Genomic DNA, 10,755 nt, shown 5'->3' with positions numbered 1-10,755 from the left:
AAATATTTGAATATAATTAATTATTTATTTAAGCATACTTAGGGAAACTTTACGGCTGTTTATATACACATTCACTGCTAAGTATGAAATCCCCAGCTTATCATGGTGCAAAATAAGTCCCACTGTGTCTAAGGAAATTTCTTCTGAAAAAGATATATATTGGCTTTTCACTTACTAAAGAGACAGTCACTCTGCACTCATTGGGACTTACATGAAGTGAACTTGCTTAGAATGTATTTGTGTATTTAATTTATATCCTGCCTTTATCCCAGTTTTGGACCTTTAACGTAGATTAAAGCCAAATACAGCCAAAACAATTTGTTGTACAAATAGTAAACAAAAATAATAAACATCCCCATTGTTGTTGTCATTGTTGTTCTGTGCCATCAAGTTGGCTTTGACCTATTGTGATGGCTTGGCAACTACCTCACCAGCTGCTCCATTCTAAACTGCCTGTGTTCTCCACACCTATGACTCTATGAATGAGAGACCTACAAGGTTTGTGTGTGTGTATGTATATGTGTATGCATAAATGCTTTCACGTCACCTGTCAACATAAGGTGGCACTATGATTTTCATTGGGTTTCCTTATGCAAAATAAATAAATAAATAAATAAATAACAATATTTAGAGGTGGTTTGTCATTGCCTTCCTCTGAAATATAACCTAAAGCACCTGGTATTCTTGGTGGTCTTTCATCCAAATACTAGCCAGTCCTGACTCTACTTAGCTGCCAAGATCAGATAGAATCTGGTGGTTTCAGGGTATGTAGGCCCAACCTACAAGGCACCTGTTATTAGCAGCCTGTCTCTGGCCTTATACTGCAGAATATATTCCAGTTTGAGACCACTTTAACTGCCCTAGCTCAGTGCTAGGGAATCCTGGGAATTGTAGTTTGTTGCTGCAACAGAAATCCTTCTGGCAGAGAAGGCTAAATGTCTCACAAAACTACAGTTTTCAGAATTCCCTAGCATTGAGCCAGGACAGTTAAAGCAGCCTCAAATTGAATGATTTCTGCAGTGTGTTTTGGATCCTTGACAGAATCAATCTACTGTAATGCACTGTGCCTCTTTTCCTACTTCCCTCTACTTTAGAAGGAACATTATAGTCTTTTTCCAAAGAGGAATGGTGTCTCATGATATGCCCACAGTATAATAGTGTCAGTTTAGTCATGGTAGCATATAGTGAAAAGTCAGATGTGATTTGCTCTCAAACCTCTTTATTTGTCTTTTTGATGCCTCCATCATATCTGTAGATCTCTCCTCCAGCACCAAATTTTAAATAAATTGATTAAGCAAACCCATTCAAAACATAAATTTAAAATAGTTTAAAAACATTTAAAGGTATTAATGAAATATAATAGTCCTATTAAGAGATTCTTCTGCAACAGGCTCATATAAGGATATATATAGTATTTCTTACAGCCTATAAAAACTAGGCTGACTGCAACCTCCCAGAGGACCTTTTCATCAATCGCTCCCAGATTATGGAACAGCCTGCCAGAAGAGATCCATCATATCACCATCTTAAACAGCTTTTAAAAAGGTGTCAAAATGGATCTCTTTCAGCAGGCCTTTCCCAAATAGAAAACCTGGCCGCCAATATGAAACCTTTATACTTTTGAACTTGCTGTAGCCTATTCACATGACCTTTTATTGTCAGTACTGACATTTGATGCTGTTTTTAATGTATGATATTAAATTGTTAAGATTTAATTGATGTTTCAGGGGTGGATGGAATTTGAGATATGGGAGTGTATGTAAAAAAAATTAATCTGTAAACTGCCTTGATTGTCATTGACAGAGAGGCAGGATATAAATAAAAATTTATTTATTTATTTATTTATTTATTTATTTATTGTCCTTGTTGTTATGGGCCTTCAAGTCATTTCCAACTTATGGTGACCCTAAAGCAAACATGCCATGGGGTTTTCTAGGGCTGAGAGTGTCTGACTTGCCTAAAGTTGGTTTACAAGACCAAGTGGCAAATCAGACCCTGATCTCCAGAGTTGTTGTCCAACTTTCAAACCACCATATCATGCTGTTACAGCACAGGATTTATATGTTCCTGTAACCCAAGTGGTCAGTTTACAAAAGGCGTGCAATTGCAGCTCCTCATAGGTTGTGTTGTGGTAGTCCCAGTGTGATGTAATCAAGGCATTTGTGGACAAATTTGACATTTCCAGAAATGGGAAATGGGTAGGCTTCCCATAACCCGGCTGCAACCGGGAACTTCCCGATTTTGGGGGCCCGGGGCCCCTCCCGGCACGGGTGCAGCCCCAAAACCGGGAGCCCCCCCGGTTGCAGCCTGGGTTGTTGCGCCCCTGGCACCTCGCTGCCTCTCCTCCCCACCTCGGGGAGGCGGGGAGGAAGAAGAGGGGCAGCGAGCCTGCCAGGGGCGCAGGAGGCGAAGCTGGAGGCCGGTACCTCCCCGTGCGCCCACCCACCTCCTCCTCCGCCCCCTCTCCCCCAGGCAGCGCGGAGAGCGAAGGTGGAAGGAGCAGCATCTCCTCCGCAGGGAGGAGAGAGGAGGCGGGGAAGGTGGCGCGGGCGGCGCGGGGAGGCGGGGGATTCCCCCGGTGATTCCCCCCCACGAGGCCCTGGATGGGCTCCGCGATCGCGGAGTCTTCAGGCTTGGCTGGGGTTGGGAGGACGCTTCCTCCCAAGGCCCAGCTAGGCCCTGGCTGGGGCTCCGCATCGCGGATTCCTCCAAGGCCTCGCTGGGGCTGGGTGACGCTGTCTCCCAGACCCCAGCGAGGCCTTGGACAAGGTTTAAATAAATGTAGGACTTTTTTTTTTTAATTTCCTGGCAGAACACCACGAAAAAGTCCTACATTTTTCCCGTTGGGAGGGCCCCCAGGGATGGCAACCCTAGAAATGGGAAGCTTTAAGTGTGCAAACACAATTCTAGCCACTGCTAAAACCTGGGCATACAGAGCTAAGATTGAGTTCAGGAATATATCCACACTATGAACCTGTGATTTCAAGGGGAGTGTAACTCGCCATTTCAAAGCAGAAAAGTTGGATGAGCAGTCAATCTTTGAAACATAGGCCTGACATTTATATTTGTGCACACACACACACACACATCCACAAACCAAGAGGGTGTGTGTGATTGTTAATACATTAGTGTTCTGTGGTAACAAGTTCACACAATTTGCAACTACAAAATACAAGGGAAGTCAGTATGGTACTAGCACTCCAGGAGACCTGGGTTTGAATTCCTGCTCAGTCATTAAAAACCCCCACTGATTTTGGCCCAGTCACACTCTCTCTATCTAAGGCAGTGGTTCTCAACCTTCCTAATGCCGCAACCCTTTATTATAGTTCCCCATCCATAAAATTATTTTCATTGCTATATGCAAATATGTGTTTTCCGATGGTCTTAGGCGACCCCTATGAAAGGGTCGATCGACCCCCCAAAGGGGTCCCGACCCACAGGTTGGGAACCTCTGATCTAAGGGGAAGGCAATGGCAGACCATCTGTGAATACATTTGGTCAAAAAGAAAAGAAAAGGAACCATGAACAGGATCAACTCAAGCTTTAAAGAGATAAATTTACAAGCATCTTTAGCTTCATTAGCACAGCCAGTTGGACCTTAGAATTCAAAGAGAACTTATTGAAGTTCCTTTCCCTTCACTGAGTACCAATGATAGTGGTGAACAATTCAAAGTAAAGAAGAGCCATTGGGATGCATTTTGGAATAGAATATAATCTCCAGAGTTCTCCATCCTGCATAGTCATTGTCTATGATGGGTAGATGATACTTGGAGTCAAAGTTCAGAAATGTTCCCAAGTTCATCCTGAGCATCATCATGAGGAAGAGCTCTATCTTTAGGATCTGATAAGGATCCATTCTCTAGGGTACAGAGGGTCCTGAATATAGTAATCCAATCACTTGCCCTCTTCCCATCCTCATTGTTCCAGTTTTTTGGGATGTAATGCATGTCATATATAATTCTAGGTTATTAAATTTCTGAAGCATGCAGTATACAAACTTAATAGATTTTATGCAAATTGTTATATAACAAAATAACAGCAGATGGTACTCATCACATCAGAATCTTTCCATAACAATTTCATATTTTGTTTAAATTAAACAAAACATAACAGTGCCTTGGTGGCCTCTAACTTATTTTAATTTATTCTACCCTACTGTTTTTCTTGCTATTTTCTTGTCCCTCAGCTCAGCATTGCAATAAAATATTTGTTTTAATGTTCCTTAGATGTTTAGTAGTTTACTATTTTTGAATGGTACAAGGGACTAGTAAAGTTATTTGTTTATTCATTTTTTCTTCCATCAGATGGAAATCTATTGCTAGGAATATGGTACATAATTCACCTCGCAACATAGCCTTGAGGAGAGAATTAAAACTTTACACCAGAAATCTTCAACAAGTATCTTTTTAAGCTCATTTTTTTACACATTTCCATAATGTTTTCTCTTTAAAACTCACTTCTTTTCCATCTTCCCTGCCGGTAGCACAGTCAGAAGATAAATGATAGAACAAATCAACCTGAAAGGAGTTATGGAAACAAAACAAAAACATCAGAAATAGGGAGCTAGGGAAAATAAAAACAATATAACTTTATTCTTGCTGCAGAGATATTTATAGCACATGAGGATAGAGTTGTATACAAATGTTTGTTACGGAACAAACTTCATGTGCTCAAGAAGAAATGAGAGGGAGAAAATATGTCCTTTGGCGCACTTGTGGAATATATATGTGTCCACCCATTTCACTTCTGAACACATTGCCACACTCTAATGTGACCGAGAAAGAGAAAGCACAGTCTGATGTCATGAAGTACTTTCCATAGGTGATAGAGAAAACAGTCAATTTACACATCTACATCCTCCGAATAAACTCATTTTAACTGCTGTAATGTGATATATCTATGGTTTCATTTGAAAACCAGCAGAAGCTCTAGCAATGCAAAAGGCTCCAGCTAGGTTATTAAATGGGATTGGAAATGTACCACATACTCTCCATTCTAAGCTAACTGCACAGGTTTCTGTATTGTTCTCAACATGTTTCAAAGGGTCTTAAAACCATCTCTAGCTTGGGGGCACTGTACATCAAATACTCTTGCTTCCTATATGAATCTGCCTAGAAACTGAGTTCTTCATGTCTTCATGACATTGCAAGCAAGGTGGACACTGATGAAGGACAGAGACCTTTTGGTGGTGACACCTCACTTTTAGAATGTTGCCCCTTTAGCACCACCCTAATCATCTTGTAAGAACCAAAGGAAGACATCATTACTTATCCATGGATTTTTTAAAAAGATCTTCTAAAATATCAAAAGATCTGGAAACTCACTAAGGTTGAAAATTGAGAATTAATGTGTATGAAAGGAGATTAGATAAATTTAGCATGACAGGAAGATGAATGAGAAGGGATTCATTGGTACAGTGGGCCCTCAGTATTTGTGGGGTATCTGTCCCAGATTCCCACATGGATACCAAAATCCATGGATGTTCAAATCCAATTGTCCTCAATGGTGACGTGGCCACCATTGCGGAACAATAGAAGTTTGCCACCCCGAACAATGGATTGGGGACACAGCATTCGGTGGCATACTGAAACACCTCAACAACAACAACGAAATCATTGTGCACACTTTCAACGTAATGGCAAAGTACAACTATTTGTATGTTGTACAATAATTTGGGGGGGGGATTCTTCTGCAACATGCACTGAGGTTTTCTTGAATATGCAAAAAGTTGTTCTCTATTTGTGATTCATTTTCAGCTAAATATTAGTTCAGAGAATGAAAATAGATAAGCAAGGTGATCTTTATATTACTTTCTTCTGTCCATCAGCCCACAACAGTAGACTCATTCCCATGATGGCAAAAACATGGGAAGTTGTCAGACATCTGACAGGTCACAGTGTATGGTTGGTGACTTCAATCAGGTTGGTGGAGAAAGCATGTTGTCTGTCTAAAATGAAGTTACTAATCAATGTTTTTAAAGAGATCAGAACAGTAGTGCTTGCCAAGGTGGAAAAACACATTGCCCTGTGTGTCTTCTCCATCTGTTTGTAGAAAGAATAGATTTCCTGTGAAGGTGGGTGTTAAGGATCACACTATGTGGAAAACCTACATGCCAAAATGTAGTAAATAGTTTTAAATGCTAGATATGCCCCCCCCATAGCTTCCTTCATGTCAGATGCTTACTGCTGTCATCCAATCTGACAGAAGGTCCCCTATCCCACCCACCTTCTGCCAGTGCCAAAGCTTCCCACTTCCCTTTGACAATCGTGCGAACATATTCAGTTCACAGATGTCATTCCTGCAGCTTTCTTCAATAAGTTGCATTTTCAGGGGAAGTCTACATTTAAAAAAAAAAGCCACTTCTTATAGACAATAAATTAAATATGGTCCTAAATAATGCAACAAGCACACTGCTGATTGGGGTTTATGTTTCAATATATTGCTAACTGAAACCCTGCATTTTCCAATTATCATGCTGCTGCTTCTAAATGAAGATGCAGGTCAACAACATTAAGGAATACTATGTTAAGATTTTATTGGTTTGTTTTTTTAAATCTAGGCAAATGTTCTTTGAATGATGATGCACTTGCTCACTGTTCTCATTAGAATAGAATAGAATAGAATAGAATAGAATAGAAATTTTATTTTTATCCTGTCTCTCCAGCAGGATTGAGGTGGCTTACAACACAATAAAATATAACAATAAAACAGTAAAACACAACAGTGAAATAAAATGCAATAAAATATAGCAGTAAAATAAAATCCACATTCCCTCCCTCCAACCAACAACCTATAATTCACAGAAACAGCAATAAAATAGCATCTAGATGAATTAAAATGACAATCAAATGACAGAGAGATTGGCTTACTGGGGTTTTCCATATGATAATCCGTATCAGTGGGTTACCAAATGAGTTACATAGGGAAGGCCTGTCGGAAGAGCTCCGTCTTGACAGCTTTTTAAAAAGCTGTCAAGGTAATGTTCTGAATCTCTTCCGACAGGCCATTCCATAATTTGGGAGAGGCAGATGAAAAGGTCCTCTGCGTAACCACCTCCAAACTTGTCTTTATTGGCTGCAGTAGATTTTTCCCAGGGGACCTAAGTGTGTGGGGTGGATTGTATGGAAGAAAGTGATCCCACAGATAGCCTGGACCCAGGCCAGGTCATCACCAACACCTTGTATTGTGCCCAGAAACTAATAGGCAGGCAGTGTAGAGATTTTAAGATAAGTGTTATGTGAGCATCTCTAGCTGTTCCAGTGACTAGTCTGACTGCCATATTTTGGACTAATTGAAGTTTCCGGACTAAGTACAAGGGTAGCCCCATGTAGAGCACATTACAGAAGTCAGGTTGTGAGGTTACCAGCACATGTACAACAGTCTCCAGGTCTCCTGGTTCCAGGAAAAGACACAGCTGGCATATCAGCCAAAGCAGATAGCAAGCACTCCTGACCATTGCATTTACCTGATTTGACATCTGAAGCAACAAGTCAAGCAGCACTCCCAAGCTGCAAACACAGTCTTTTAGGGGGAGTGTGACCCCAACTAGGACCAGCTGACATATCCCTATACCTGGGTTAGGGGTCCTGACAGTGAATACCTCCATCTTGTCTGGATTCAGTTTTAGTCTGTTTTTCCTCATCCAGTCCATTACAGCCTACTACTTTGCCACAATATTATTTATGAAATATTTAAAATAACTTTAGACTGTAATCCTGAATTCACTTGCCAGAAAGCAAGTCCCATTTACTTCTGATTAAATATCTATGAAGAGAAAGAGGATTAGACCTTGAGGCTCATTTTACACCTTTTTCAGAATGCAGGGATAAAATAAACAATTGCAGAAGAAGGTTGTAGAATTCTGGATTCAACCTTTCTGATTGCATTTGGTAGAGGTGTATTTTTGCTTTTCTTAAGGTGAAACAGAAAGAAATATGAGCAATATGAGCACATCACTAGGGGGTAAAAATCACTTGAGATATTATTTTCCTACTTACTCATCTCAAGGACATGATTTTCCCACCTGTGAACTAGAACTTTGCTGTTTGTGTTTGCCGTTGTTTGAATCACATGCTCCAAACATTTGAATTCCCTAACCCTGATGTTCTAAGATAAACCAAAGAACATTTTTTAAAAAACATAAGAGAACGAGGCATCAGGTTAAGAATCAGCTGTGATTATATGAAATGTGTTGGCTCTCTCTCGCAGTGTCTCATTAATTAATTAATAACTTAACTAATAACTCAGCTTTGAAATTAAGTTAATACCAAAATTCTAACTTAAGTTAATTATTTAAAATGTATTTAGTTAGGTTGCCCTAACTAAATTTAAAGACATTTATTAGAAAATGTCTAACTAAATGGGTTTTAATTAGCAATTCCTATGGCTTGAATAAACAAAAGAGAACAAAAATCAAGGGACTGAGAATGGAGAAATTAAAATCTAAGAACAGCCACAAATGTATACACCAGACATAAAATAGTAATGCTAGCCACCTAAGTTTAATATAGTATCCAAGCCATGGACCTCCTAACAAAGCAGGATTTGAGACCACAGGATCATCCTAGGCAAAATGAAGGCTCCATACTGAAGATTAAGTCAGAAAGTAAAATATACAAACTTAGATTACACTTGCTTCAAGGAAAAAGGTCTGGCCATAGATCATGGAAGACTTGTCACAGAAAGACTGGTTATAGATCAGCTGAGCGCAACTGACCAGTCAGTACTGTCATACACCAGTCATTCTAGTTGTTTGGTACCTAAACATGGACTTTTCCCTGCCAAATAAAAGGATAGAATCATAAAATCAGAAGAGACCAAATGAGTCATCCAGTTCAAGCCCCTACCCTTCAGGCATACACTGCCAAAACACTCCTGACAGATGGCCATCCAGCCTCTGTTTGAAAATCTCCAAAGATGGATACTCCTTCACTCTCCAATACAGTGTCTTCCACTGTCTAACAGCTCTTACCATCAGGAAATTCTTCCTAATGCTTAGTGGAATCTCTCTTTCTGTAGTTTGAATCCACTGCTCTGTGTCCTAGTCTCTGGAGCAGTAGAAAACAAGCTTGCTCCACTCTCAGTATGGCATCCTTTCAATCATTCTCTCATTAATGAACAAAACTGGAATATCCTTGTACCAAATGTAAATAAGATGTCTAATGCATTCTACCATTTTTACAGTAACTCCAGTACGGAGACTGAATATATGGTGGCAAAAATAAAATGGAAACTAACAGGAAGGCTTAAAAAGACCAAAAAAAGTATGTTTTCTTCACACATCCTAACTGCTCTATCAGACTTCTATTTGGAACAAGCAAGCAAGGACAATGACAAGCAAAAGTGAAGAGGCAGTGTGAATAAGTCAACCATGTTGCCTTGTTACAGCCGACTCCCTAGAAAGACACTGTGGACATTTTGATGGTGCGAGATCACAGGTCAGTAGTACACATACTTCACCTGCAAAAGGCTCCAGTTTCAATTTCTAAGACCTGATGCACTCATGTCAGGCTATGAAAGGCCAATGTCTGAAAAGCTGGAAGACTGCTGACCTATAAGAATGCACAGCATAGTTTCTGTATGAATCTGCTTCCTATGCTTCAAACACTCTGCTTATATTGAATTGTAAAATATACAGCAAGCGATGCAGGAACAAACCTGTAAAGGCTATATGGATGTTATGTGAGATGCTGTACTAAAGTCAGTTGAAGAGAATCCCGTATTCAAGAACACTGGCTTTAAAATGTATTTTGAACTTAAGAACTGTACAAACATTCTCATAGCTGGCAAATTTGGTTAGCAAGGGCATCTATTTCTGTCCCAGAGGCTCTGGGCTCTATTAAATATGTTTTTCTTTACTTTAGCTGACAAGATGATTGAATGTACAATTTGTGTCTGCAGAATATTGTGTCACAGTAAAATGCCTAGGTTATTTATATAAGTTAATGTTACATGATTGCATTGAGAGTGTCCTGTTTTAAGGCTGAAAACACTTCCAAAACGAAACCTGGATATAAAACAAAAGTTCTTTTCTTTTTTCAGGTCCATTTTAGAGATGTAACCTCCAGTCTTAGAAGTGATCTTCATCTTTATTTAGCATGCAGTTCTGAAGCTGGCCAGAGTCCTTTCCAGTCTGCCAGAGGGCAAATCCAATAAAAATTAAAATAAGATTGTGTATCACTCAGACATGTTCTATGGTACATATGCAACTTTTCTGATAGTTTTGCCTGTAATCTATTGTGAGGGAAATCTAGAAGTATAAATATAGCACTAAATCAGAAACATACAAAAGAAATGATACATACAACTTAAAATTTTTAACAGAAGCTGGTTTATTCTGACAGGTGCCAAGCCAGAAATGGCCTATTATGAACAAGTCTCCATTGCTTTGAATTACCACAAGATAATATTCAACAAGAGACACTTAGGGAAACACATTTCTGTCTGAAAATATATGAGGATAAACAATCTTCTTCATTCGTTTGCACTTTATTCATTTCCCATGGGGCTTTGTTTCTTAAAACCAAGCAGCCATGTCAAAGGGTTTGGGCAGTCTTAGTTGCTTATGGCTGCTTTCTCATTTCTTAAAACTTGTCTCATTTCCAATATCAAAGCTAGGTTAAGAGAAATCAGTTGGAAGCAGCCATTCATCATTTAGGAGGCATTGTATCTGTGTAGATTTCCACAGGATCCAGAATCCATATGATCAGGATTCTAGTTCATATAGAGAAATGTCCTTCAGACATTTGTACCATA

The 10,755-nt window shown here is 39.5% G+C and overlaps 1 long non-coding RNA gene across 1 annotated transcript; it reads left to right on the top strand.

Annotated features, from left to right (window-relative positions):
- Nucleotides 1–5,845: 5,845 nt before the first annotated feature.
- Nucleotides 5,846–10,169, top strand: LOC121928194. The gene is made up of 2 exons (XR_006103459.1): nt 5,846–5,921; nt 10,042–10,169. It is a non-coding gene; the product is annotated as an uncharacterized LOC121928194 (long non-coding RNA).
- The last annotated feature ends 586 nt before the right edge of the window (nt 10,170–10,755 follow it).

The sequence above is a fragment of the Sceloporus undulatus genome, chromosome 4 (assembly GCF_019175285.1).
Source record: "Sceloporus undulatus isolate JIND9_A2432 ecotype Alabama chromosome 4, SceUnd_v1.1, whole genome shotgun sequence".
NCBI lineage: Eukaryota > Metazoa > Chordata > Lepidosauria > Squamata > Phrynosomatidae > Sceloporus > Sceloporus undulatus.
The sequence above is the reverse complement of the archived record's forward strand: the minus strand, read 5'-3'. Positions and strand labels throughout refer to the sequence as shown.